At 41.0% G+C, this 27,823-nt stretch overlaps 1 protein-coding gene across 1 annotated transcript in view; it reads left to right on the forward strand.

The window, feature by feature from the left end:
* Positions 1–27,823, forward strand: part of ENOX1 (ecto-NOX disulfide-thiol exchanger 1) — a 369,627-nt gene that overhangs the window by 88,214 nt on the left and 253,590 nt on the right. Inside the window, exon 3 of the mRNA XM_040584352.1 lies at positions 25,501–25,578. The gene's annotated coding sequence lies outside the window, so the exon portion shown is untranslated. The remainder of the gene's footprint in view (positions 1–25,500; positions 25,579–27,823) is intronic.

A 27,823-nucleotide genomic window follows, 5' to 3' on the forward strand; every position in this document is an offset into this window, starting at 1 on the left:
TTAAGCACAAATGCTTTCTCCTAACTCTAACTAGAAGAGAGGCTGTTCTCTTTTGGCAAGCAAGTCCCTGTTAAGGGCACTTTGCTAGATGCATTTGTGCTATTCTTTTATCTTGGTGGTCTGCACAAATGGGCACAATCCCCAGAAAGATGACAGCAGGCAGAAGTTCATTTAAACAAAAGAACCACATCGACGTGTTGGTGGAAGAGGAGAGCACACAGCTCACCTCCTGCCGATGGTGTGGTTGACTTTGTGAATTATTTATATTTATCCCAAGCCTGCGGTCCTTCCCTTTGGTGAGGGCAGGCTGTTGGTGGTGGGAGTTAGAATTAGTAGGATTTTGCCAGTAAACACCCTTTCAGTTAACAAAGAGGGGCTGCTGCAATTCTTTCTTTCCAAAGGGAGAGATATGTATGTTTGTGTATATAACTTTGATTTTATTGATAGTGTTTAGACTGGGTAACTTGGAATGTGTGCAGAGCAGGCAAGTTGTATTTGTGGAGTCTGAGAGCATCCTCTTTCCGGAAAATCTTTCTGAAATTATCTTATGGTGAGTAGAATTTGATCCATTCTGTTGATGAAAGAGACTGCTGTTTACAAATATTTTGATGAAGCACAGACACTGTCGTGTCTAGATGGTATGATAGATTTCTTTATACTCAAAGTAACCCAAGCCTGTTAGTGACAAGTAAGTAACCTCTAATTTCCTTCCCCTTCCCACCCCCCACCCCCCCCCCCCCTTATTATCTCTGTAGTGCTTGAATTTTAACACCGAGTTCTTACTAAAGTCTTTGGTGACCCTTCACATGTGGCACCACTCTGTGTGAGATTTTATTGCGTTGAAATCATCAGGGCAAAACAAGAAGTCAGTCTGGCCAGATGGTTATTGCTGTGTTTTAAAAAGGTAAAAATGTTTGGAGACTAGAGTTTCAGTGGACTGAACACGTATCACAGCAGAACTGTCTTTTCTCCCTGTGAGTCCTTGTTCAAGATGGTCATGAATGGAAACAAAATACTCTGCCATCAGGCTGTTGCCCTCCTCCTACCTGAACCCGAACAGCCGCATGATGTTTACTGTCATCAGTGTCCACCTGCTTCCCTTCAAATCTTCCTCACACAAAACACGGTTGCTTCAGAACAATCATTATATGTCTGGAAAGGGCAAAGCAATTCTCCAAGTCCCACTGATTATGTTGTATAGCAACCCTACTGTATGCAGTTTCTGCTGCTTGGAAGGCTGATAGCTGCTTGGCAAGCTAAAGAAGAAGCTTCTTTCCAATAACAGTGTTTTTCTTTTATCCTGGAGTGTGGTATTATTTTTTCTAGTGGTATGATTAGAAAAGAAAATATACAAAACTAAAGAAATATTCCAATATATTTATAATATAATACTATGATCGGCATTAAATAAAGTCATTCAAGTGCTTGTGTTCATTCAAGTATTTTTTTGCCTTTAAAAAAGAAATAATTGTTGCACAGAAAGTCTCGCCTGAATAGCAATTATTTTATTAAAAGAATACTGGCCTAGGTCTTGTGCTTGGCTTTCTATGAGCTTAACCATGCAATCATTTTTTATTGCCATTGTTGAACGTAGATGGATTTTAATAGGGCTTCTCCCACGTAGGTTCTTTAATGATACTTTTAAGGAAGAGAGCACAAGTGAATTGAACTGAAATCCCTTACCCACAGCTGAGGAAGAAGGTGGGACAGGGTGTGAAAGGAACCCTGGAGCTGTCAGAAATGGCAGGAGTAGTGTTACACAGCAAGGACACCAGAGAGCTGGAGTCTTTCTGAGGGTGGAAAAATACCATGCTCTCTCCTGAGAGCCCTTTGCTTTGACTGGATGCGGGCCTCATTCTCTCTGAACCTATTTCTGCCTGTAACAATACTTCCAAATGGAATTGGCACCCATTCCCACTGCCTGCAGGCAGTTACAGAAAGCAAGCTGGGTTTCTAGGGTTTCTTAGACCCACCCTACCTTAGAACTGAAATTTCTTAAATGTGCATATGGAGAATTAGAAAAATCAAATGGAAAAATTGTGCTAAAATCTTTGCAAAACTTGAAACGACTTGTATTCTGTCCATTGTAATCTGAAGTAATGTACTGGAAAGACACACTGCATTGCTGCAGATCTCAACAAGGAGTAGATAAGTGCCAGAGGTTGAGCCTGTAGGGCTCTGGGCAAAGATTCATGCTGCTGGAAACATTGTTTTGCAAAGTGAATAGTAGCTGACTGTTAAAGCACGGTCCCTGCTGATGGCAGGAGTTTAGAAAAAGGCTAAAACTCTCAAATGAAATATAATTGAAAGAAAGTTTTAACAAGAAGAATCCTGTCTGCAAAAGCCTGTGTGCTGTAAAACTCCTTTTGCCAAGAATGGAACAGGCAGGGACTTGACAGATAAATAGCAACAAACAAACTCAGCTTTTCCAGGGGTGATGGAAATGTGCTCAGAGCAATGATGCAAGCCCTCAGTGATTCTGGGTGTGTCACCCACATCTTTCTCTTCTGAAGAAGGCCAGAAATACTTGGTGTGTCCTTAACTCTGGAGAGGCTTGGCAAGAGCTGTCACTGAGTGTTTACTTGAAAGGTAGCTCCAGGGACGTGCGAAGCAGATACTAATTCAATCTCAAGGTTACAGGAAGATTTGAGAAAAAAACACCCCAAAACCCCAAAGAACCAGAAGTACAACTATTTACCTTAAGGCATCTGATTTTTACAGGTTCAAAGAAAACAGATGTGTTTCTTGGCTATTGCTGTTGGAAATATTGCAGGGTTTATATAGAAAATATTCTATTAATCAAGAAATAGGTATTTTTTAAATGGTTGCAAATGTCAGTGGGCTTTATAACAGAATCCTGGAGAACTACCACAATGACTGATGGTGTCCGAGAAGCTGCCACCATAACTAGCTCTGTTATTAGTGTTCTGGCATCTGTTTCTATCAGGTCCCTTCTGTATTTTGCATGTCCTAAAAAGATTTTGCATGGTTTCTGGTCTAAAAGAGAAATATGTGAAATGATTATTTTTTTCAGTAGCTTTGTAGGAATGAAAGTAGATTGTGTGGATGGGAGGAAGAACCCGTTGTTTTGAGCTTCTTTCTGGTGGTCAGGATGGAGAGGGATTGAACAGATACAGGGAAACTCAGTTCCTCAGAAGCATGTCTGAAGATACTGTAGAAAGGCATGTTGTTCTTTTAGTTCCACATCTACTTTCCAAAACAGCCAGATAAATTCAGAAGTGGGTTTTTTTTGTTATAATAAATACATTTTTTTCAGAAAAAAAAGTAAAGTAAAAATTGAATGGACTGTGTCTGCCCATCTTTGATGGGTGACTCCATAAAGAGGAGAAGATATAAAAGAAAAAATAGCATTGAGTACTATAACTTATATAGGAATTTCACCACTGCAGGTCTGCATAAAATCAATATAGTTAAGCAATTCAGCTTTAGCTGTTAGGGAATTTACTGAGTCCATTCACTTCATAGATCTTCTGGGTTCATATAAACTATTTCTGTTACACACCTTGCATGAGCCCAGGAGGTTCGACATCTGTCGAGAAGATATCGAACAAAGATGGGGTTTCCAGCAGAGAATCCCCACTGCTCATTTGCTTTGGACATAAGGCAAAAAGAACTTGCTGGTTGTTATTAGATTACCCCTGTTCAGAGTATTAAACAAGGTTAAAACGAGTTATTTTTCATCTAGACACTGTGACTCAGTGGGGAATGAGTATGCCTGTTTCAGGATAGGATTTGACCAAAATTTGCTTCTTGGCCACATTTGTGTACTGACCTCTTATTTTTGGGAGCTCTGAATTATCTCTATTGTGGTCTGAAAAAGTCGCTGATTGATCGGTGTTAGTGATTTGTATTTCAATATCCCACATTTCTTTGCTGCTCTGGTCTGTTTGTATATGGCTGTAGGTGGGTTCCCCAGACAGTACAATAGTGTCTCAGGAATTTGAGACTGTGTCTGGGAGAACTTTTTTATCTAAAAGGAGAAGAACAAGCATTTGAGGTGATGGGAAGGGGATGGGACTGAGCTTTAGCCTTGTCAATAAGAGTGAAGGAGAGAATGAGTGGGTAAGTGATGTTTAGATGCAGCAGTTGTTTCATCTTCATCACCATTATGTGAGTGAAGAGTAGCAGAAGAACAGAGAGAGATAGATCACTCAAAGGGGAAAAAAACCCGAGGGAAATAGTAGAAAACCATCGCATGGAGCAAGGTAGGGAGAGTAGGTGGGACAAGTCTGCCAAGAGCCAGAGAAGAAGGCCAGAAGAAATGTGGTAAAGGCCCTGGCAGGTGCCGTGTAAGTCTGCCCTGTGCTTAAAGGCAGCTTTCTCCAAGCTAGCAATTATGTCTAGCTGGTTTGCAGAGCTCCAGGTAGCAATAAAGATGCAATGGCAAAACTTCAGCTTGGCTGTTCCAGGGGGGTCCTAGGAATGTATTTTGGATGCTGCCACACTGGTTTCTGTGTTTACTTTGTTTTAACAACCATTACCAGCCAGGAAAGACAGATTAAGGTAGCACAGTAATGTCTCCATGCTACATATGCACCTTTGTTCTCTTTTTCACCTCTTTCCTCCCCACTGCCCAAAGGCTTTTTCTCTTCTGCTTCCCCTACCAGATAAGGGTCTCAACTAAATATGTAGCAAGGATGACTTGCTGAAGCAGGTTCTTGACCTGACTTCAATCCAGCTTCAAATTTGTGTATGAAAATATAGCAGGGAGTATTTATCACCTTTATTCAGGTGAACAGATAACATTGCGGGCAGCTAACAACCTTCATTTGTATGCTGAAAGTTAGAGGGAAGTTAGGCAGTTAGATAGCAGCACCTTTCCGTGTCTGACATGGATTACTCAGAAGGGAGTAATCATCATTCATAGTTTTCTGCCAGCAACTTTACCTGATACTGGCAGGTAAATCACAGAGCAGAGCATGGTGCTGTCCTCTTGCTTTGATCCTTGTAATTGTAGCAGTTCTTCAGCAGACACCCAGTATAACCCATGTAGGACTTTCAGTATAGCTTTTAAAAATAACTAAGGAGTTTGAAATAAACTGTGCTCTGTATAAGAGCAAACAATAAAGCTCATGTGGAGGAGGCTTCATTAAGATTGCCTGACCTATAAGCAAAATAGAAAGGAGGACAAGACAGGCTTTCCTAGTGATTTACTTTCTATGCCCATGAATGCTGTTTTTTTCCTCTGTTATTGTGACTGCATATTTTTTCTCAGCACTGCTCACCCTATCATTATGGGTAGAAAATGTAAAGGGATTGTGATATTTTCTCAGCAGTGATGAAAGGAACAGGACACTTCAAGGACATGCTATAAAAGTTGTTAGGACTGCAAGATGCTGTAGCTTCTTCATCTGAAAGTACTGCGTACTGTCCATATTGGATTAATGTGAGTCATGCTGAAGGATGCTAGCTATAGCATAAGTGATGTTGATTTTGCATGTTTACTTTTTAACTTACCAATTTTATTAACTTCCTTTTCTTCCCCAGCATTTGTGGGTGAGTGCACTTTTGAGGCTCTAAACCCCATGGGAAGGAACAAGGCAGTTCACATTGGCAGAGAATCTGGCAAAAGATGCTGTTTAAATATTTACCAACAATAACAGAGGATTGTTTAAAACATAACTGTATGTTTCAGTGTATTGACTTCAAGGGGCTTATTGGAAAAAAGAAATAAAGGCACAAAATTTTGAAATTTTTAAAGAGCTTTCAAAATGTTAAGGAGTATTTGCAAAGTAGTGGAAGTTAAATATATTTTAATATGTGATTTGGATTTTTCCCTTTTTTTGGTAGAGAGGAAGGGAAAAGAAAGCAGGAGGGGCTGGGTGCTCTGCAGTCAGTGAGAAGCCCTGGGATTGGAAACCACAAAATGAAAACCAGCAGATGTGAAACAGTGGCTTCTGACTTCCTTCATATAAGCATGAATGCATCAACTTAATATTATCATTTAAAACTCCTCTTTTGGGGCCATGGTAGAAAAAGAACACGGAAATAATTACTACTAGTCTAAAAAAATCCACAAGAAAACATTTGTCCTTGGTGAAATGTTTCTCCATGTTGCTTTATGGTTTCTGTTTATCCAGACAAATTATTCCCCAGATGTAAAGCAGCACTTCTGACATCATAAGAGATTACTGTGCAGGATTATAATGTGGACATGGCTTTGTCACAAAAAACAAATGTTCCTTAGGGCTGTTTGCTGACTGAAGAGAAGGGTGGAAACCCCCTCAATATACCAAACTTCAAGCTGTAATTCCCTTCAAAAGTAATAATTTAAATCCAATTATACTAGCAGGTCAAAGAATCAGTGGGCTTTCATACTGACAGTATTGTGTGAAATACTAGTTGAGCTATGCATCTGAATAACTAGAGAGGATTTAATTATGACAGTTGCTGGTGTTCTTCGGAACATCAAAGACCTAGCCAGCAGATTATACAGCAGATGTATTACATGAAGGAGAAGTTGATCACAATTTTCTGGATATTTAGGGGTTTTGTACCCAGTGAGAACGTAATTCTTTAATAACTTTTACTACAGTTCTTACGAGTGTTTTTTTTGTTTTGTGTGTGTCCTCCCCCAGTAGTTACCTGTATCTGGTAGAACAGGAATTTTCCCTTAATAGAAACTGTGAAGAAAAAGCATGAGCTTCTAATTAACTCAGTATACTTAACATCATACTACCAAGTATGTGTTTGGCACGCACAGAGGCTAAAGTTGTAGATTGATTTATCCTAAAGTTGATTTTTTTTAACTCCTGCAGCAACCTGACTAGTATTTTTCTTCAAAAGGAGTTTAGGCAGGATGAGTGGTACAAATCTTCTGAAGCTCTGCAAGAATGGCAGGAAACATAGGCTGTTATCAACAGAGAAAACACACGTCAATCACATGTGCATTGAAGGCCATTATTTTCCATTTTGTTAAAATATCCCCAGGCAGCCAGAAGCAGTCTAATTTTTGTGGTGCTGTTTTACTAACTGAAAGAACCTAATGAAATTTTTACATTTGAGCTGCATTATGAGGTCTCAGCTCTTCTGAAGACAGCAGCTACAGTGGATCAAGTTTGTGGGCGGTCAAGGTAGACATTATAGCACACTTATCACATATATCATGATTGTTGCCTTTTCAAGGTGCACTAAGTCAATACTGTACACACCAACCGCCTTCAAAACTGGATGAATTCCTGTCCTGAAGTTGGAGGGTGGACATGACAGACCAAGGAAGTGAATGGCAACGGAGTTGTTTGGCATCTCCACTGCATGCCAGCTTCTCACCAGCTGTGGATGGATGGCATGCCACAGACACTGATGGGATCACTCCCCTTTTTTACCAGCAGCAGCGTTAGTTCTGTGGCATTCAGGTACTACAGGAGTTGAGGAGACTTGTGGCAGATTTCTGAGAGAGTCTTTAACTGAGAGTAGTTTTGTTTAGTTCTTCCATGGAAAAACACAAACCCAAAAGGCATCATTTGAAAAAAAAAGGCTTGTGATGTTCAGGGTAATGTGTTTCCTAATGATAGCGCTGACTATGGTAACAGATATTACTCTGTTGTCTGCCATGTTTAGTTCAGATTGAAAGCAGTACACACGTGTGAAAACATCCCTTTTTACAGTAGCAGTGTTTGAGGAATTTCTGCACTGAATTGGTAGATCACTGCTGAGGTCCTTTTCCAATTCTGCAAAGCTGGCAACAGTTAACGGAAAAGATGAATGGCCTTTCCTGGGGTGCTGCATCAGTTGTATGTGAAATGCAAGTGGGTCATTCTGGACATAAAATTTCTTGGAAACATGTTTTGTCAGCATGAAGACATTTGAAGACCCATCTGCTGAGGGTGTGTCTGCTTCTTCTGCCATGGTGTCTGTTTGCAGGGAGGCGTAAAATTCCCCTTGTGATTCACACCAGTGCTACAGAGCTGGGAAACTCCTACTTCTTCACTTCTCTTGATATGTTTGGTGTCTCACCCTTGAATGGGAAGGACTGTGGTTTAAAAAGGGTCTCAGTGGAAAAGAAGGTTTAAAAAAAATCAGGAGGAATCAAATGGTAATTAATCATATCATAGATGCTGTGAAATTTGACTTTTATTGTGGCACCATTAAAATGTCTGAAAATGGTTTATTTCTTAAAACGCTGTAGAAAAGATTCTTGTAAAGCATCCTTTCCAAAATGGGATAATGAGTAAGAAAGTGAAAAGCAGAATGTGTGAGTTTGTTTCAGAATCATGGATATTGCGCATTAAATAGTATAGATTAGAATTGAAAACCTGCTATTTAAAACTGCTATTCAAAATCTCATTGTTCAGACTGGTTCATTTTCCCTTCCACTTGGGTTTGAACACTTCATGTCCCTTGGAAATTAGACGTTCCCTGTAATAATATATTAAGCTGGGAAGTGCTGGATCTCAAGCATATTGAGTGGTATATACTCTTGAGCTTTAATTGTTGCCACATACCTTTTGATAGCCAGTCCCGTAATAATATAATATGATGCTTTGAATTGGTGTGTTTGTTCTAAAAAGATGAATAGGCAGATGTTGACCTAGGCTGCCAGATAGAAGGGAAGATTTCCAAAGCATTAAACGTAGTATTGAACCTCCTGCATTAAGTGATCTACCTTTATTTTGGCAAGGTCACTTATCTGTTAATTAGGATCTGTAAGTCTAGTTACAAATATATTTAAAAATACTGTCACAAAATTAAGTCCTTCATTTGCAATCCTAGAGGAACAGGTCAGTCTCTTGTCTTACTGTGATATCCTGAGCACTTCAAAATGCTTCTACATCTATGCATTTTGAAGTGAATACTGCTGTAAAAGCCAGGTCACTTCAGTTGCACTAAAGCTGAAACACAGTTTCAGAGTTTTTTGGGTAATGCATATGCCCACTGTGTTACAAAAACGGGTTTCTTCAAGGCAGGCTTTCTCAGTATGGACACAATCTTACAGCAAGGTATTGCAATGGTCTTTTTTGTAGAATAGAGCTGCCTGTGTCTCATACTTTGCAGCTCAGATAATAGGCAGATGAAGCACAGGACAACTGCTGAGTACATAAGCATATCCTTAAAGGGATCTATTTTGTGGAATTAGAGAAAATAGAGTCTGTATGGAATAATCTAGCTAAACTACCAAATATTCAACTTCCGTTTATTTTCAGTTGTCTGTGAAGGTAAGGAGATTAGTGTTTGCCTACAGAGGAATCACACTGGATCTGCCTTTTAAGTTGTTACAGGATACACAGTTGGGTAGGCACATCTGTAAGGCTGAAATGATAGAACTGTCCCTCGTTTGTTTTCTCCAGTCAAGCATAAATCTCTAATTCTAAACAAATCTAAACCAAGGGTAGAATGCCCTTATTTTAGTTTTATAGGCTCCATTTAAAATCCATTTTAATGAGCTGTTTATGTAGTGATAGTCTTTTTAATATATGTTTAGGTTCTATGTGACTCTAAGTAAGGCAATGATGTGTGAAGAGGGCATGAATTAATAATATGGACAAGGCAACTGAAATACCTCCAATGTACCAGTCAGAATTTGATGTGGGTGCCTGTCTTCTGATTTGCTTGCCGCTGCCTGAGACCGACAGCTCAAGCTGCTGTTTCTTTCCTTGAGGGGTGACTGCTTTTGCTGGCCCTGATGCATCCTGGAGCTAGTTGGGACTCCCAGCCTGGTGCATGAACAGTCTCGATGCTGTGGTTGTGAGTGTGGAATGAAGATCAGGGAATGGAGGAATACCAGGAACCAGCATTTCATCTTGTATGCCATCTGCAGGGCAGTGGTTCTGTGCTTAGCTCACTGTGTATGGGTGAAGTGAAGTAGAATAGTACTAAGGCTCCAGCCAGTCCCCGTCATCAGCTCAATAGTCATCTTCACCCAAGGCCATAGCTGGCCATCTTGAGAACCTCTGTAAGTATCTGAAAAGTGATGCAAACAAACACAGAGCTCAGAAACCCAGAAGTATCTCTGATAGGGAGCATGATGCGTGAATGTTAGCTGGGAAAAGACTTCTCCCATGCTTTGTTTGTCTGCAGCCTTTGTAATTAATGGTACATCTGCATGGGACAGTTTGGTGACTGTGCTTTACCACAGCGCAAGGTATGACCAGGCCTTTTGATGGTCTTTATGTGTGCCTACTTCCTGGCCACTCATAAGGAGCTTCATAATTTGTCTGCAGACATATCTTGAATATAATAACAAGAATAATTAAAACTCAAATAGCAATTTGGTGCTCTGCCCATCTGGGATCCAGTCTGAGAGATCAGATATAGTACAGACCCTAAAGCTGTTAGTAAGGTAAGCTTTCTTACTCTCTTTTTGAAATTAATTTAAATCATTCTTAAGTGATTCTTAAATGAGTTCATACTCGTAACAGCTTTGAAAACTCGTGCCTTGCCGATGGGATCTGACTGCTGCTTCCACTGCTGTGTCTTGGTCTGATTCCCAGCTGGAAAAAAGTGAACCTTTGTATCAGCTGGGTGCAACCCCAGCACAGTGATAAAGGACAGCAAACAGAAATAGTTGGAAGCTTTTCTTAACACTATTTAGAAAATCCCTTTTCTAATGTATGGACTCCAGAGAGAAAAGAAAACAGGAAGGAAGAGGGTATTACATGTGCTTAACATCAGCATGTGATGACTGTGTTACTTGTATGAAAAGAGGATGGTGTTAAGTGCCAAGTGTATGAAGTTAAAGCTGAGGAAAGTGTAACACGCAGTAATGTTTTATGGAATATCACTTTTTAACAGGGTTTTCTTTTCCCCTGGTAAAATAGCTTGGAAAAGCTGAATTAGGTTTTATTCCACAAAGGCAAGAGGCTACACATTGAGGTATAAGGGAGGAACTGGAAGAATGGCAGAGCCAGAGCAGGTAATTCTGAGCTCACTTTTAGGCTTGTACATCCCAAGTATAGCAGCAGAGTAAAGAGGAGTTGCAACTGCACCAGTTCTTTCACAGCCTGAAATAGTGTCTCCGTGGCGGGGTGTGCCACTCCAGTGCTGCCATTCCCAAGCTCATTAGAGTTGTTAAGAGAAGAGCAATGCTGTCAGATGCTGTGGTACACTGATGCAAACGAGCAATTTAGAGGGCCCAAGTTAAGCCAGTATGACGCTGTACCCTGTGACCATGGCAGCTCATTTGGAGTTAGGAGGGCTTATGCTGAGGCTATATATCTGCCGTTGAGGTGGTTGATAGATGTCATGCCTCCTTAACTGGGGAAAGCCTCCTGTGAGCGTGGTAGAGTTAGACTACCAAAAGTCTGTATAGGAGGACCAACGAGAATAAATTCCGGTTAGCAGCAAAGGGGAAAAGGAATCCATCCAGGTGGCAAATGCTGGATTCAGTGGAAAAGGAAAAAGGATGGTTGTTTCCCTGAAGGACTTCTTTTTAAGTAACAGGTGAAGCTGGGGCAAGTGAGAAACTCTCTCTCTTATCTAAGGGAGGACATAGGTTTTTGGCCAAGTGAGAAGTCTAATACTGACTACACCTTTTTTATTATTTTTTTTCTTTTAAAAACTCCCTTTAATGCAAGAGGAGTAGCAGAAAAAGCACAAAATCAGCTCTTGGCAGCCCAGCTATTAGCAGTGTTGTCCCATGCTTTGTTGCAGCAGTGACTGCTGCAGTAGCAGTAGTTTGAAAATGCTGCCCCAGGTTGCCAGCCAAGCCCTGGTAACTGGCGTCTTCACAACGTTGTCAGACCGCTTATACCTTTTAGTCTCAAAAAGCTTATTTCACCAGCAAGGTTTAGGACTAAAGTGGCCAAAAGGCACTTTTTTTCAGGGTCACCAAAAGGTGCATTTTTCTACTAGGGGCTCCCAATATTATTTTTTTTTTCCCTTTTTGCTGTTGCTCTGTGCCTGACAGACACTTGCAGTCCCCACTTGAACATCTGCACGGTGGTGGGCAGCCTGAGGTTAACCTGAACAATTCTGCCAGTTTCAGACCTGAGTTCACCAGCCTGATCTCAGCTGTCAGCATTTGTGATCCACGCTGTTGAGAATTATCAGGCCCAAGAACAAGTAATGTCACCAAAAAGGCAGTTCAGAGGCTTGCATTTCAGTCCATCTTTAGCAATTGCCTCTTAAATTGTCTGTGCATGCTGTAGGAGCTATATGAGGTACCCTGGGAAGGTCTATTAGAGGAGAGATACCAAGATACCAGTGGGAATTGCCACTGAGGGTTTCCCAGCCCTTGTCAGCTCATTCCCAGGCTGTGAGCCAGGAAAGTTCCTGCTCAGTTCAAGCATACCAGAGTGTGATTCCCAGATACGTTAGCTGTGTCCGGAGGATTCCTCATGGTGAGAGTATGCCTGTACAATTAAGTACAGATGAGAAGAGTGCAGGGAGAGGGGGAAGATAGGAAGTGGCAGGACTAGACAGTTTAATTGTAAGACCCTGAAGCCCTTTCTTTCTTCCTCACCTGGGCAGCCAGACAGACCCTTCAGCTTGCATCTGAGGAGCTTCTCTTCAGCAATTAATTAGCACCTTTTCAGGGTCCCACCAGGCCCAGGGGAAATACATACATACATACAAACATACAACCCCTAGCAAATGAAACAAACCAAAATCACCACCAGAAAAAAAGATAATCAGTAGTAGGAAGGAGGAGCGTTTGGTTGTAAGTGGGTCACATATAGGAGAGATCACAAATTTCTTGGTCTGTAAGAGATCATTTCCATCCCTGGGTGCTGTTCACAATGGAGAAGCTCCATTGATTTGGTGCTCAGACAAGAGGACAGAGGAGGATGACAGCCTGAAACAGTCTTCCACCATCTTCTGAAGGACTGGGACAGTCTCTCCACTGAGAGTTTCAGAATAACTTGTTATGCTGCACAGGACCTCCAGGCTTAAAGCCTTTGAAAAACTGGAACAGGACTGGTTCAGTCCAGATTGTCTTGTGGCTGTATAAAAAGTAGAGCAGCACATTTGTACATTGCTGCCTGGACGTATACAAACAGACTGACAATTCCTGTGCATCTTTCAGAATAATAAAAAGTGACCCTCCAGGAGGCTTTCCATGTAGGCACATTTCCTTCTTTGCCTAGGTTGGAAGTCTTTTGGGACAGTTAGTGAGTGACTGAGGATATCCCCTTAGGAAAAGAGGAAGGGGGAAACTATCATCCCAAGAATACCAATTTATTGTACCAGTGGTATATGGATGCTGCCCTCCAGCCAGCGCGGTACAGCAGCATAGAGACAGATGGGGAAACAGGGCAAAACCTACCTACCCCTCAGCCCCGCTGCGTGACTGCTCGCTCCTGTACTCCTGCCCTTGCAAGTCTTCCTTTCTAATGTCTGTTTCCACCTTCTGCCTCACTGTGTTGGTTACTTAGTCTGAACTTCGCTTTAGCCCCATCAAAACCCTTCAGCCACTGCCCTTCCCACCTCTTTGGTCTGACATCCCTTGATATATTCTTACTTGCCACCTTTTCCTGTGTGTTTCCAGGGGAACACAAATTGCTGCTGAATGCCAAAAGATATGCCCCATCCCAAAATGAAATAGTAAAAGTAGTGTTGAGATGTGAATGTAGCGACTCTAATTAACTGTCTAATCTCATGACAATTGTCCTCTCTTCCCCTTCTTTCTCCCTTAGGCTTTGCTGTTCACTCTCACTCTTTCACTTCTGCAATAGCAGTAAATTCCTCACGACAGAGGATTGTCGTTTACTTGTTTAATGTGCTTATCTGTTTTAAGTACTACCTTAATGGTAATTCTAGAAGTATAAGGCACAGAATAGTTTCTGTACCTAAACGGTACAGTACTGAGACTCTATAGCATGTTACTGGGAAAGTCGATATCTTGTTCCTGTGGGTGAAACAACAGATCATCTTAACGGGAAATGAAATGACTAATAGCAACTGGCCCGCACTGCTCCAGTGACAGGCCAGCTTGTTGAGAGTGGTTTGGCGACTGATAAGATAAGGGAATGGAAAAGAGACGTTGAGAGGCCGTTTCATTGAAGCTTAAACAAGTCTCACACACTGTAGATTGCTTGATGTCCTGTGCTAATATTTCAGTTTTATTATTAACCAGAAAAACAAAATCAAATCAAAGTTCCCAAGCACAAAAAACCAAAGTGAAATTTCCCAAGGCACAATAAACCAAAACAGGCTAAATAAAAATATGCTTGAGGACATGCATAATGTATTAACTGTATTTTGCTTCATTTGTAAAGAGCAAAAGAGAACAAATAACCAGTGTTTTGGCCTCTTACAGGCCTTTGTCAGGGACAACTTCTCCGAGTTGTTCAGTGGGGAAAAAGATTTTGAAAATCATTTTTTCATAAGAGTTTTTAAAGCTGCTTTACAAATATCTATTAACTGTTATATGTTCTTGGGTTTTATTGGAAGCAGGAAATGTTCAGCTCTCTGACTAATTGGAGGAAATTTATGCCACAAATAAAGCAACCAGTTTAAACCTGCAAGTCTGTCTCTAGCCACATATCCTTGTTCATGAAAGTGGGTGCTACTGCGCTGTACAGAACAATTTACATGCATGTGGGCTGCCAGGACTGGACCTTTAAACAGCCTCTGTGATATCCTCCTCAAAACTGCAAGTAATAATTTAGAAGCTTTTTTTTTCTTCCCATCTTAGTCATAAATCCTCTTACAGTCTAAATTTAAAGACTGTATTTTAAAATCAAGTGTTTCAGGGGTTTTATTATCTTTTTTTCCTTGAGGGTTGTATGCTGCAGATGCTTTAGAAATCAGAGCCGCATTTCCAGTGCAGAAACAATCGTTCTGGCTCACTTGCTGTCCTTAGCCTGACTCCTGTCCACATGCTGTCTAGTCCACACCCAACTGCCTGCTATTTTGTGCCAGAGCTTGCTGACCCAGCCATCACTTAGAAACTTGTAGGAAACATCATCAAAATCTGTCCTAAACAGAATAGCGTGGATTTTCTGAGGGACTTCACATCCTCTTCTGCACTTAAAGCGCTATATATGTGCTGTGGTGCTGTTGGTAGATGGAAACTAGTGTTTTTAACAAGTTGACTTTAAAGGTGGCAGATTCCAGGCAAACAAAACAAAACAGATTTTCTTTCTGTTCTAATTCCTGTTGCATATATATACCTGGATATCTAAAGAATTTCAAACCTTTACCTGAATGACCTTTGCTGAAATCTGGAGATTTGTCTTGGCAAACATGTAGTCAAGTGTATGTAAGGTTTTCTTTTGTTGAACTAATTCTCAAAATGGGCTATGGCTTTCTCTGTGACCCCTTTGCACCCTATGGAAATCCCTTTCTGATTTTTTAATAGGTTCTGTGTTCAAAAGCTTAAAACCCTAAACTGAAATATTTCTGTGTAACTGGAGAGCATGTACAAAAGTAGAAGCTTGTATTTCAGAGGAAAGCCCCACTTGTGTTTGTAGGGTGCAAAATAGGCTGCCGTACATGCAGACCACCCCTGGTTTTGGAAATGCTTTATGAGACATTTCTTCCCTCACTAATTTCTTTTTTCTGTGATTTTTAATATGCACGTGTACTTGGAAACACAGAAGTTCGGCTGCACAAATGGCTGCTGTTCTTTGAAAGTATGGTTCTTAGGACTTGGCAGCTGGAGGCCCTGCCTCCATCTTTTCCAGAGGTGACCTCTGTTTGTACTTACACGGTCTTCAGTGTAAGAGCTGCCTGTGCAGCTCTTGTGATATGCACATTACAAAGGCACATACAAGTTACTTGCAGGCCCAGGAGGAATCTGTTCTGTTTAAAACATGGCCTTAATTTGCATGGCTATAGTTGCATGAGTGCAGACACTTTGCAATTTTAGTGTTTGTGCAAGAACAAGTCCTTTAAGAATTTATTCCGATACAGAATTCTTGCAGCCCTTCAGTGTTCAGTGGATGCAGGCTGGTTTTGCAGAAACTTCCCACATGCAAGGCTATAGAGACTTGAAAGGGTGCCATCAAGATTTTTCCCTTGGAAGATACCCCCTAATATAGGATTACTGATTGATTGGTTTGTTGTTTTTTTGTTTGGGTTTTTTTTTTTTTTTTTTTCTTGGGTAGGGGTGGGGCAGGGGTGAGGGTGTTAGTTTTATTTCATTCGCAAGTTTTTCTTTACTGAAAGCTTTTTGCCAGTAGCTGCAGACTTCAAAATCAGTGGTAACATGGCAAAGATGGCACATCACAAATCTAACAGATCCTAATTACACCTTTGTTGTTTAGAGTCTCTGCCAGGCTGATTTCTGCCTAAAAAGCTGCTTACTAAACTGGAAGTGAACAGTCTGGTGATACGGATAGGAAACTGTTCAGAAAAATAATGACCCTTCCTTCTGTCAAGGGCATCTGCCTACTCATTACTGCAATGGCGTGGAGTTGCACAATCCCTCAGGTGTCCTCACTGATTCTTGCTGATAGATAGCTAGAAAGCCTCCTCTCATCTCAAGCAGAACCTATTGTATGTGAATGTTGGCATGGCAAGACACACATGTATCTCCTCCAAGCTTAATTATATGACACACAATGACTGGGAGTGAAAGTGGAGGACAGCAAGAAGCTCCAGCAAATGTCCTTCCCAACAGTTTATGTAGTAAGAAATAGCCTTTGGGAACAGCCACAAGCACTGCTCATTCCTCTAGTCTGTAGTCCAAAAAGGAATATATTTCCAGATCGTGGCTTTGCTCTTCTCTAAATAGTTTAAGACAGCAGTTTTCAACCTTAGTTGTGCCATTAACCTTTTCCAACCACAAGAATCGCTTTGTGGACCCAGTCCCATCTGGTTATTTTAAGTAAGTACAAACATGGCAAGTGTTTCTACACGTGCTAGAAACATTTTGCAACTGTGTTTAAAGTCATGAACCGTGTCTGTAAAGAGGGTAGTTCAGTCCAAAAGACCACTTCCCTCTACATAAAACTGATCATCCGATAACCACCAGTGCATAAACTTTGCTGGGTCAAGGACAAGACTTTATTGTAAGTAAATCTCTATAAGAAGCTAGTATCAAAAGAAATCAGAATAAGCTTTTTGAAAAAGACAGCAAAGATAAAGCAAAATAAAAAAGAAAAAGCAAAAAAGAAAGTAAGTTTGTATAAGTTGCTAACTTCTGACATTTTAATGCCTTCATTCCAGGAAGATTGAAGAAGTAGATGATGTTTCTGATCTAGAAGGGACTTGCTGAAAATCTTGTCCACATAGTAAATCCATGTTGGCAGAAAAAGTATCTATGACAGATAGTTACTCATCTGAACAATATCTTAAATATTAACTAGAATTTGTATTTCATGTGTAGATTTCCCAAATCATTGTACTGACCGGGAACTTCTGGCAGCTGCTTCAGTGCCTTGAGCACTATTCCTGATATAACAGCCTCCTTCATTCTCATTCTTTTCCTATAGTAACAAAGTAAGAAGAAACCCAAGTTTTGCTTTCCAATGCTCCTTATGATCAGCTCTGGGTATGGAGTCAATTTGTGCTGCTGTTGGCACTGTAAAAAAAACATATGATAATGCAAAGTGGCTTTTTTGTTAGTAGAGCCAGTGTTTGTTGGTCCTGATAAAAGCATTCTCCTTCAGGCTGTTGTTTTCTCTAGACTTACTGCTGCTACTGTGTCTCAGGCAGACTTCATGGTCTTAATACTGAAATGGCTCTTTGCTGAGGGAGTTACTCACAAAGGTGATAGATACACCACAGTTTTTCCTGCCATGTGCATGTGCACTTCCTTCCTGGTATCTCTACCAGATAAGGATGAAGTAAGGAGGGTCAGGGGAGACCTTATCACTCTCTGCAACTACCTGAAAGGAGGTTGTAGTGAGGTGGGTGTTTGTTTCTTCTCCCATGTAGAGGTGATAGGACAAGAAGAAATGTCTTCAAGTTGTGCCAGGGGAGGTTTAGATTGGATATTAGGAAAATTTTCTTTTCTGAAGGGATCATCAAGCAGTGGAACAGGCTGCCCAGGGAAGTGGTGGAGTCACCATCCCTGGGGGTATTTAAAAGACATGTAGATGTGGTGCTTAGGGACATGGTATAGTGGTGGACTTGGCAGTGTTAGGTTAACGGCTGGACCTAATAATCTTAAAGGTCTTTTCTAACCTAAATGATTCTGTGATTCTACGTATCTGGGACTGTTCAGATGAAGAGAAGGTCACTGGGGGATCTTACTGCTGTCTATGACTACCTACTGGGAGGGGATAGGTGAGTCAGAGCCAGACTCTTTCCACTGAGTACATGGTGAAAGAAGAAGAAGCAACAGATGCAATTTGGAACATATGAAATTCTGATTTTACATATTTAAGGGAAAAAAATTCACCATGGGTGGGATCAAACACTGACATGAATTGCCCAGAGAGGTTGTGGAATCTCCATCCTCAAAGATACTCAAAACTTGACTGGACAAGACCCTGAGCAACCTGCGTGTTGGACCAGATGACCCCCAAGTGTCCTTTCTGGTTTAAATAATTCTATGACAGTCTTATTCTCAGAGGGAGACAGTAGATTATATGGGTAGGTTTGGAGGTCTAGGTGGGCAACTCTGGGAATCAGTCTCCAGAGAAATAGGATTTGGGGGGTGGGAAGGGTGGGTGGGGGAGGGGATATCGAATCACAGAATCATAGAACAGCCCAGGTTGGAAGAGACCTCAAAAGAACATCTGTCCAACCTTTTGTGGGAAAGGAAGCCTAGATGTGATTATCTAGCACCCTGTCCAATTGCATCTTGAAAACCTCCATTGATGGGGACTCTATCACATCCTTGGGGAGGTTGTTACAGTGGTTGATTGTTCTCACTGCAAAAAAAAAAAAAAATATTCCTTATATCAAGATGAAACCTCTACTGGTGCAACTCGTACCTGTTGCCCTTTGTCTTTTCCATGTGGCTCCTCATGAAGAGAGAGCCTCCATCCTCATTGTAGCCACCCTTTAGATACTGGAATACTGCCCTGAGCCTCCTCTTCTCCAGGGTGAAGAGGGGCAATGGCTAAATAAAATTCCACTCCAGAGTTTCATAAACAGTGCACTGGAGGAGAGGAGAGCAAGATGGTTTGCAGGAAGGTGAAGGACAACCCCCTGAACTCTAGCCAGTTCATCTTCGATTTTTCTTTTCTATTTTTGGAGGACTTGGAGAGGAACTGGGCACAGAATACAACTACTGACCTGTGGTTTGTCCAGGACACAGAACAGACAAATGATGTAGAGCGCTGGTTGACTCCTGTCCCCCTACATTGGGGCAGTAAGCAAGATCCTGAACAAGGAGCTCACAGCTAAGCAGGGCTGCCTAGTCCTTTGCTCCCTGCCCCTCTGCCTTCCTGCCTGCCTTCAGTCTTTAGCAACACCTAGGCAGCACAGCAAAGAGGATGGGGAGTATCATTGCATTAGCCCTTATTAAAGGCTGTTAGCATTGTGTGCTGTGACATGTACCTGGTACGTAGTACTTTTTCCCTAGGTTGCATGTTATCATCTTGGATGGATGTGAGCCAGTTTCCAGATCCTGCCCTTCCTCATTCCCTCCTGCTTGTCCAAAATCCAGCTGTATTCAGCAAGTGCAAAAGCACTGACCTACAGAGCCTATGACAGCCAGCTGCAGTTCCCTAGCCCCTTTCTTTCCTGTTTCCCTTGCTCATTTTTCAATTGAAGCAGTTCCGCTCTTTCTGATGCTCAAAACGGGAACCGTGCTTCTCAGTGCAGAAGCTTTCTGCCCCTGCCATTAGTCATGCAAGGAGTTCATGAGCCAGCTGCACCAGCTTAGGAAAAGAATAACTTGTACCGTAAACATGTGCAGTGAAAGCCAGATAGTCCATAATTCAGTTTTCAAGTCTATAACATGTTTTGCTCAAACAAATAACTAATTCTGTTCACCATTTCAAGTTTGTTACGAGCAGTGATCTCAGTAAGGCACTGTTCAGCAGCATATATCCTAAGAAGTCTTTATTTATGAGTACAAATCTTACTGTGGCATCCTCTGATCAGTAAAACAGATCTTTTGCTGTCAGGTCAGATGTTCTCCAAGTCACAGCTGCCTGGGGAAGGGCAAACAAAAGCATTGGACTGCCCATATGAATATTCACTTCCCTTCCTTGTACAGCAAATTGTTCCCAAATTGCTGTTCACTGATACCTTTGCCCCATGACACCCTACCCACAACAGGTCCCTGGACCAAAGAGTCACAAAGAAGTCAGCCATACAGTCTGGATTGCTCTGTGTAGTAAAAAAAGGCTAGCTTCCATCCTCTGCACGCTGGAGGAGCTGGAGAGAAGCTACAAACTACCAGATTTTGTGCTTGGAAAGTCAGTAGGAGAAGAGGAAAAGGGACCTGCCATGTGCAGAGATTTCCAAAAATGGAAACAGGCTCTGTACCTGGTATTGCAGTATTCCAAGTGAAAAAGTTACGTACTTTCTGCAATGAAAAACTGATCAATAAACAGCACCTGTAGTTTCCTTGCCTTTTGGCTATCATACATGAAAAGTCCAGAGTCATCAGGACACCACTGTTTACTATTTCCCAGCATCTGGCAAAGCTGAGTTTGAACAAGTTGTGACCTAGGAATTTCTGGAAATTAAGAGAGAAATGTTTTTTGTTTGATTGTTTTTTTTTTTTCTCCTCTGGAATTTTTTTCCAAAATAGTAAATAGGACAGTAAAGGGATATTCCCTTCACTATCATGATACTGGTGAATAAAGATATACTAGGACCAAGAGTCTGGAAACAAAGGGACATGCTATGATAGAGTGTAACTTTGCTGTGTGAATTAAAAGCAGATAGCAGAGAGCTACCTACAAGTGAGCAACTCTCATAGATAGCTCTTTGCTATCTACTTTTAATCTCTGTCAAGCCTAAGGGAACAGCAGTCCAAGGCATCAAGTGTCCCTGCATACTCCAAGCCAAGTGTTGGCTTGTTGGGGGGCTGGGAATCGCAGGGGTGGAAAAGACAGGCTGCCAAGCTGGTCACACTGATTGAAGCAATTTTGCAATGAGCCAAAAGTTAAACCTTGAGAACCTGTGTCAAACAACCACCCTTTTGTAGTTCATGTGTTTTTTTATGCATTTGTACTGTTAAAAAATAAGTCTTATTTGGAAATAGGTCTTAATTTTCAAAGCTTTTAAATTTCCCTTTTTACGTACTATTCTTGCACAGCATAGCTCGTCTGCTGCTTATCACACAGGCATCATCTGCTGCTTTTAAAATGTACTGTAAGCTGTAAGACTTGCATAACAAATGCTACATTAAGATAATCAATCTCTTAGACCAGTAGGTCATGGCACGGAAACTGCCTGTTCATGAAAGCACAAGTTCCTCAGCTTTAGAAACCCATGAAAGCACGCAAATCACTCAAAACAAACCCACAGAGAAATAACCTCCCCTTCCCCACTGCTGCCCTGTGGTGGGAAAGACCTTTTGCTATCCCTGATTTCCCCCCAGAGTGAAATCTCATCCACCATTCAATACAAAATTAATAAAGGTATATAGAGCATGTTGAGCAAACGCTGACATATCCCCAATGGTGAATTTACTTCCCTCCCATTCTGTTTAAAAGTAATAAAGGAAAACAGAGCACACAAAACCGATGTGGGAGAGTGTAAAGGCCCACATATACAGCTCGCCAAGGCTTGGCACTGAAAGGGAGCTGCCACGCTGGAGTAAGCAGCTCTAAGCATTAGGCAAAGCACACATCGGAAATGCTGGTTCCCTTTCTTGGCCAGGTTCAGGAGGGCTCCCTGGCAGCGTGCCTGGTGGTTTTGTCACTTGAGAGTGGGCATCACCTGGATTATTTGTTGTGTTTGCAATGTTACTGTGCCATTCTCTTCCTCCTACAGGTGATGTGTAAGATAAAAGATACTGTTACAATGGGAGGCTTGCTTGGCGGCACCCTGCCTTCCGCTTGCCTTCTGCCCTTTGCTCTCCTGAAGGCAACACTCCACTGTCATCAGCGTGCAGTGATGGGACTGTAAAAGTGCTCTGTGAGCTGAATTGCCAGCTAAAGGCTTTGTCAGCTATGGTGAGAGTCCAGGGACTGCCAGAGCAAGGGAACACAGATACTATGAATGTCCGTGGCATTAGTCCCCTTCAACAAATTCCCCTGTTTTAGTATAGAAAATAGACGAGAGTCCCCAAATACCACCTGGGATAAATCTACCTGAACGGTTACCCATCCCTCAGGTACCTCTTTATGAACTGGGAGACCTGGCACAAAGATCAGTTACTGGGAAGATGGGCTCTAGCAGTTGTCCTATAGCAATTAAGAATAATCCTTTATACTCATAGTATCAATAACCTCCTCTTGACTGGCACATACTACATCTGTACCCTTCAGTGCCATGCAGACCTCCTCCACAAGTGTCAGGCATCGATCTGGCTGCAGAAACTTCCTACAAGCAATCAGGAGCAGTTGGAAACGGTCAGTTTTCAAAATGGTTATGACCACACGTTTCTGAAGAGATAAGAGTTGTCTTGTATTGCATTGCTGGCTTGAGGTTAAGGTTTCCTTTATCACTCTGATGTTCTGCAGACACCGCCGGTTACCCCCAGGTTTGCAGCGCTAGCTTCTCCCGCCAGTTAATGCGTATTTTATGAGCCTAGAGATGCTGCTGCGGAGAGTGGAGCTGTGCCAAGAAGAGTTGTTCCTGCTTGTCTTCATCGTTGGTTTTTTTTTTGTTGTTGTTGTTTGTTTTTTCCCTATACTTGCAGCAGCCGAAGGAGGGGAATGCTGTAGCTGTGGCAAGAAAAAGCAGCCCAAACTGCTGTGTAGCGTGGTGGCTTGTGTGCAAATGTATAACTGCCTGGGAGCAATGTGTCAACCGTGTGTCTTAGGCTCCTCATATAACAACTCTTCACATTGCTTCTAAGAGATCCTAACCAGTCTGTGGCGGTCTGTTAGAGGTCTCCAAATGGTACTGGCTGCCCCTAAAGTGGCATCTATTTGGGGACTGGTTTGCAAAGACTCTGGATCTGGAGGTTTTCAAGTTTGATCCTCCAGGTGGGATCAAATCAGTTGCTAGGCATCCATCCCCTTGTGCCCTTTGGGACAGACCCACAGCGTCTTCCATCTTCCACCTCAGTGGGCCCTAGGTGTGTGGCCAAGCCACTAAGCCACAAATTTCAGAAGTGTATTTTGTTAGCAATGCCTTATAGCTAACTTAAAGTTGAACTGTTCATTTGGAGGAGGTGACTGTGTTTTAGGTAGGATGAAGCTGTTACAACAAAACATCTTCCTTCCACGAAAATCCCTTCCTGTAGGCGGGTCTTTAGTCATCTTTGTAACCTTTATCATCCTCTCCTCCCTGGGGAGTCTTCTCTGTGACCTTTGCTATTCTACCAAGGCATCTCATAAATTATTATTCTTTTAAATGGCACTTAGGCTGTCGTGGTGGCTGCTAGCCTTGAAGATTTGCAGTCTACCCTGTAATTTTGAGAGGGGAAAAAAATATGGTTAAGTGACAGAAGAAATATTGTACTTCACGATAAAACTACTTTTGTGTTTCGTTTTCTGCTCAAGTCATTCATATCCCTGTCAATAACCTCATTCAGGTCAAGGGCTTGAGGCAGAGAATGGGCATAGTATTTTTGGTCAGACTGATGCATCTGAATATTACAAACATCTGTAAATTTGAAATTGGAATGAGCATAGTGTTAAATCCTCAGGCAAATAATATTAAGGCATGATAGATTACTGAAGTTTGCATTTCTTTTGGCAATTCCAACCAAGGCTCTTTTGGCTTGTTTTTCCAGACTAACGAACCCACTCACACAAAGGGAGGTGCTCTTTATGGCTGCAGATTGGATCCCAGATTCTATAAACTTCATAGGAAATTCTGCAGGCCAAGTAGTTGAAATAATAAAGAAAAAATTAATCAGACACACATTAAATGTGAAGCATGGAAGAAAACATCTGCAGCACTCAGTGGACGTCTGGGTAACATACTTGCAGTGCTGTTTTGCCAGCTTACATCTGGAGTGGTTCATCAGAAGAGAACAGATGCTAGTGTGAAATAGGTCATCATAGCAGCAGGGCATCAGAACAGAGACATTTCTTTTTTTTCTTGCAGTAACAGCTATTTCTTTTTATTCACACCAATTATGAAAATGTTAACCAAGTCTGAAATGTGAATGCATGTATTGTGACAAGCCAGTACTCTTAAAGGGCATCAAGGTAAAAACTAACCTAATGAGGAGGCATCAGAGAAGCAGTCCTTTTGCAGTACACGCCGAGTATCCTTTAACAGATGTAGTGACTATTTTTTGTTAAAATTATGACTTTTCTCCCCTTTATTTTTGTATTTTAATAGAGCTGTTACTGAATGCCTTCTTGGTGGCAAATACCCAGAAGTGGAGATGCTAATTCATGGGAGTTTCATCAGTCATTTCAAAGGAGAGGTCACATAGATAAGAAAAATGAACAGTACGCAGTATGTGAAGCAGTGACATTCAATGAGTCCTTGTCACTAGCAGCCATTAGCATGCAAGCCTGCTGTTATGTTTCAGTGCTTTATGTGCTTTTCTTGACCAGGCAGGGAGCCTTCGGAGCACTGTAGCAGTTAATACCGTGCAAGTTATTGTTTCTTTCTTGAACGCCTTATATTTTTAGTACCATTTAGATGCTTCTCTGTCCCTTCGTGCATCTAAAATTTTAAAGAGAATCAAAGAATGCATAATTTATATCTGTCCCAGAGGTAATGGAGTGACTCAATGATATCTGTGAAGGGGATGATTTTAAATTTCATGTCTTATGCAAGAGGTGATTTTTGTATGAAAACTGCAAAAATTGGCCTCGGGGATACCCAGATAATTATCCTTACAACAACGGGTGTAGATTCCAGGGGGATTAGAGCAGAAAGCTTTAGTGTCTTGTGTATCATCATCCCTTGTGTATCATGGTTGTCATAATCAAAAACATAGCAACTAAGAGATCTCGGGGAATATAACTTGTATTTTGACTTGGAATAGCACATGCAGGAGGTGTGAGAAGACAGGTTTGCTTTGACTCTGTTGAAGAATTCATGCAAGACATGATACATTTGTTTACTGCTGAAATTCTTTCCTTCGGTTAAGGAAAAAACAATTGTTTACTGATGTGGGGCAGAACCCATCAGTACATGCTTTGTCACACAGCACATTTTCACTAGACTACTTCTGGTTTCATTTACCAAAAGTCTAGAAGTGCCATGGCTAGAAATAAATGCCTCTTTATTTGATAGGCTGTATGTTTGAAAATGCACTTTAAGGTCTGTATTACAGACAGTTCAAAGGGAATATAAATCGGTGCAGTATTTTCTCTCTTTTTTCTTTTTTTGCCATTTCAGTCCCACATATTCATTGCATTTTTATCAGGGCTGTTTTCAATAACATGTCTTTAAAAACAGATTACCATTTTGTATTTTATGTAACTTGGACTTTGTTATATCGAAATAATTGTTATGATCTTCCTGCTTCCGTAGTTAAAATGTTTAACATCCTCTGAACCAATTCTACACTGACTTTCTGCATTGTGTATCCAAGGAGACAACTGATCTTATTTGCTTTTCCTTTAGAAACTCTCTAGTTTTAACTATTCTTTCCACTTCTTGCAGGATTTGCCATGAGAATTTGTAACGTTCCTTTGGAAATCCCATGATGGGGCTGCTGAGAAGTTACCTACCTTCGTACAGGTCTGTAAACTCTTCCTGCATTCTGACTATTTCAGCATGTAGACTTCTGTGCTGAGTTGTTGGTTTTTTTTTTTTGTTGTTTTTTTTTTTTTGTCTTGAACACATGCAAACCAAATTAAAATCTAATTTTATTTTACAGCAAGTGTTGTGGAAAATTATTTTTGTTTCTTGCAAAGTGTTTAGGACATAACTGTATTCTGTTACTGTTGTAAAAATGCAGAGTAACCCATTCATCTTTCCTTTGAAGTGAGTTATTGCAGTTTATACAGTTGAACTGCAGAAAGAAATTGGGCTTGTAAGTCATTTTCACCTCACCACTATGTCTTTCAGTATGTGTTGAAACTGTATTTTCCTAAAAGGCCCTGCAATCGATTGCTTCCACCCAGGTTGCTAATATGTGAGTGGCTGTCCCACAGCTGTAACTGTGGATGTTTCGAGAAGCACACTTAGCAAAGGGTCAGCAGAATTACTGGGGCTTTCAGGTCAGGAGGAGCTCAGGTTCATGGAAAGTTTAAGAAAATTAAAAAAAAAAAAAAAGGTTGATATTTAAGAGACTATAAAGAGCAGAATAATAATGGCTTGACTCCTGTAGTGTCAGCATGGCCAGGAGCAGTGAGGAACCTGTAGCTAATGTCTTGTCCTTGTCAGCTAGAACGATAGTGTTATAAGCACTGTGGCCTATGATCACAATGATTTAGAGAGTAGAAAACACTCCCCTGCATTTCAATATGTTTTTCTATGCAGCTATATAACAGAGAAAAATTTGATTTCTTACGGCTTTCAAAAGTAGTACTGAACAGCATTTTTATAGAAATCTGCTCAGAAAAACCAGTGGGAATCAACTTTTCCATCTAGGTCATCATATCTTGCTACTGGATCACACTTAGGGTCTGTGGGAGTTGTATCAAGCCCTGAATAACAATTGTCAAAAATGTTCATGTTTGGAATATGTTCTGTTTATTTCATTTGCTTGGTTTACCTGAAAGCACTTTGGGTATTACTGCTTTCCTTGTTATTTCTGTAGTCACTTACTATTCCATTAGTCTATAGGAATTCTGCAGGGAAAGTGGTTTGTAAACCTTAAACAAAAACAAAACCAGGTGGATTTAGGGGATGAGAGGTATCTGATACAACTTCTAATTTGTTCTTGGAAATTATTATGGTTTGGTAATGCCTTTTAAAGCCAACCCAGCTCCAAAATGCTTTAGAAGCTCTTTGAAACTAGATGTAAACCTCACACAAGGCTACAGCTTCTGTAATGAGCAAAAGCCCTAGATCAGACTGGTTGAGATACTGCAGATACAGATCTGATCTTGATGCCTCGGGCCTATGTTCAGTGAAAGCTCTGCGTTCAATAATAAGTAGCTTTTCAGAATAATTGCACAACTGTTGAATGATCTGTGTCATGCTAAAGCTTTGACTGCACTGCTTCTTTCTTTAATGATGATATCCCTTAGGGTAAAATTTGTGGGTTTTCTTGGGGGGTGGGGAGGGGGAGAAAGAAGTGCAAACTGTGAAAGACATTTAGGATAATGGGAAAAACCAGAAAACTTGTTGCACATGTTGCAACATTTGGGTTGTAAATCCTTTACTAGCAGCAGAAGCTTTATAAAATCTTTCATTCCAGACCTGCCTGTAAGCGTTTGAATCATGGCTCACCAAAGACTTCCAAGAGCTACTGCTAAATTTGCTGAAGCAAAGTGTGGTTGAGCTGGTGTTCTAATGAATTTGATACAACTGCAGTCAACAGCTGCTATACAAAGAAGGCTTAGGCAAGTCATTTGCCTATAACATTTTAAAAGTTTCCTTGTTTACAAGTCTGATTCCTGAAGAATAATGGCTTTGCGATATTCATAAAAATTAGTATTGTGCCATTTTAAATGAGGATAAATATAATATTAATTTATATATGTACATATTAGATATATGTATACCAAGCGGCATAAAGTAGTTTGGGTATGGCTGTGCTGCACCTTCATTATAATGCAGAAGCAAGGGAAAACCAATTAAATTAAAAGCCAAGACATTTCTACTGAAAAGGAAATAGAAGATGTAATTTCACCTTGGAAAGTATTGCCCCAAGGTATTATCAAAAGGTATTGCATTGAACCTTTGCAAGAAATAGATATTTACATCAATAAGGATGCCATCACAGATATATTTTTTATATTACACAGTAATAAAGCAATTACACAGCGTTGCCTGACTGAAGGCTGAACTCACCAATCCTCAGCTTAGGGTTTGG

The sequence above is a fragment of the Falco naumanni genome, chromosome 2 (genome assembly GCF_017639655.2).
Source record: "Falco naumanni isolate bFalNau1 chromosome 2, bFalNau1.pat, whole genome shotgun sequence".
Taxonomy (NCBI): Eukaryota; Metazoa; Chordata; class Aves; order Falconiformes; family Falconidae; genus Falco; species Falco naumanni.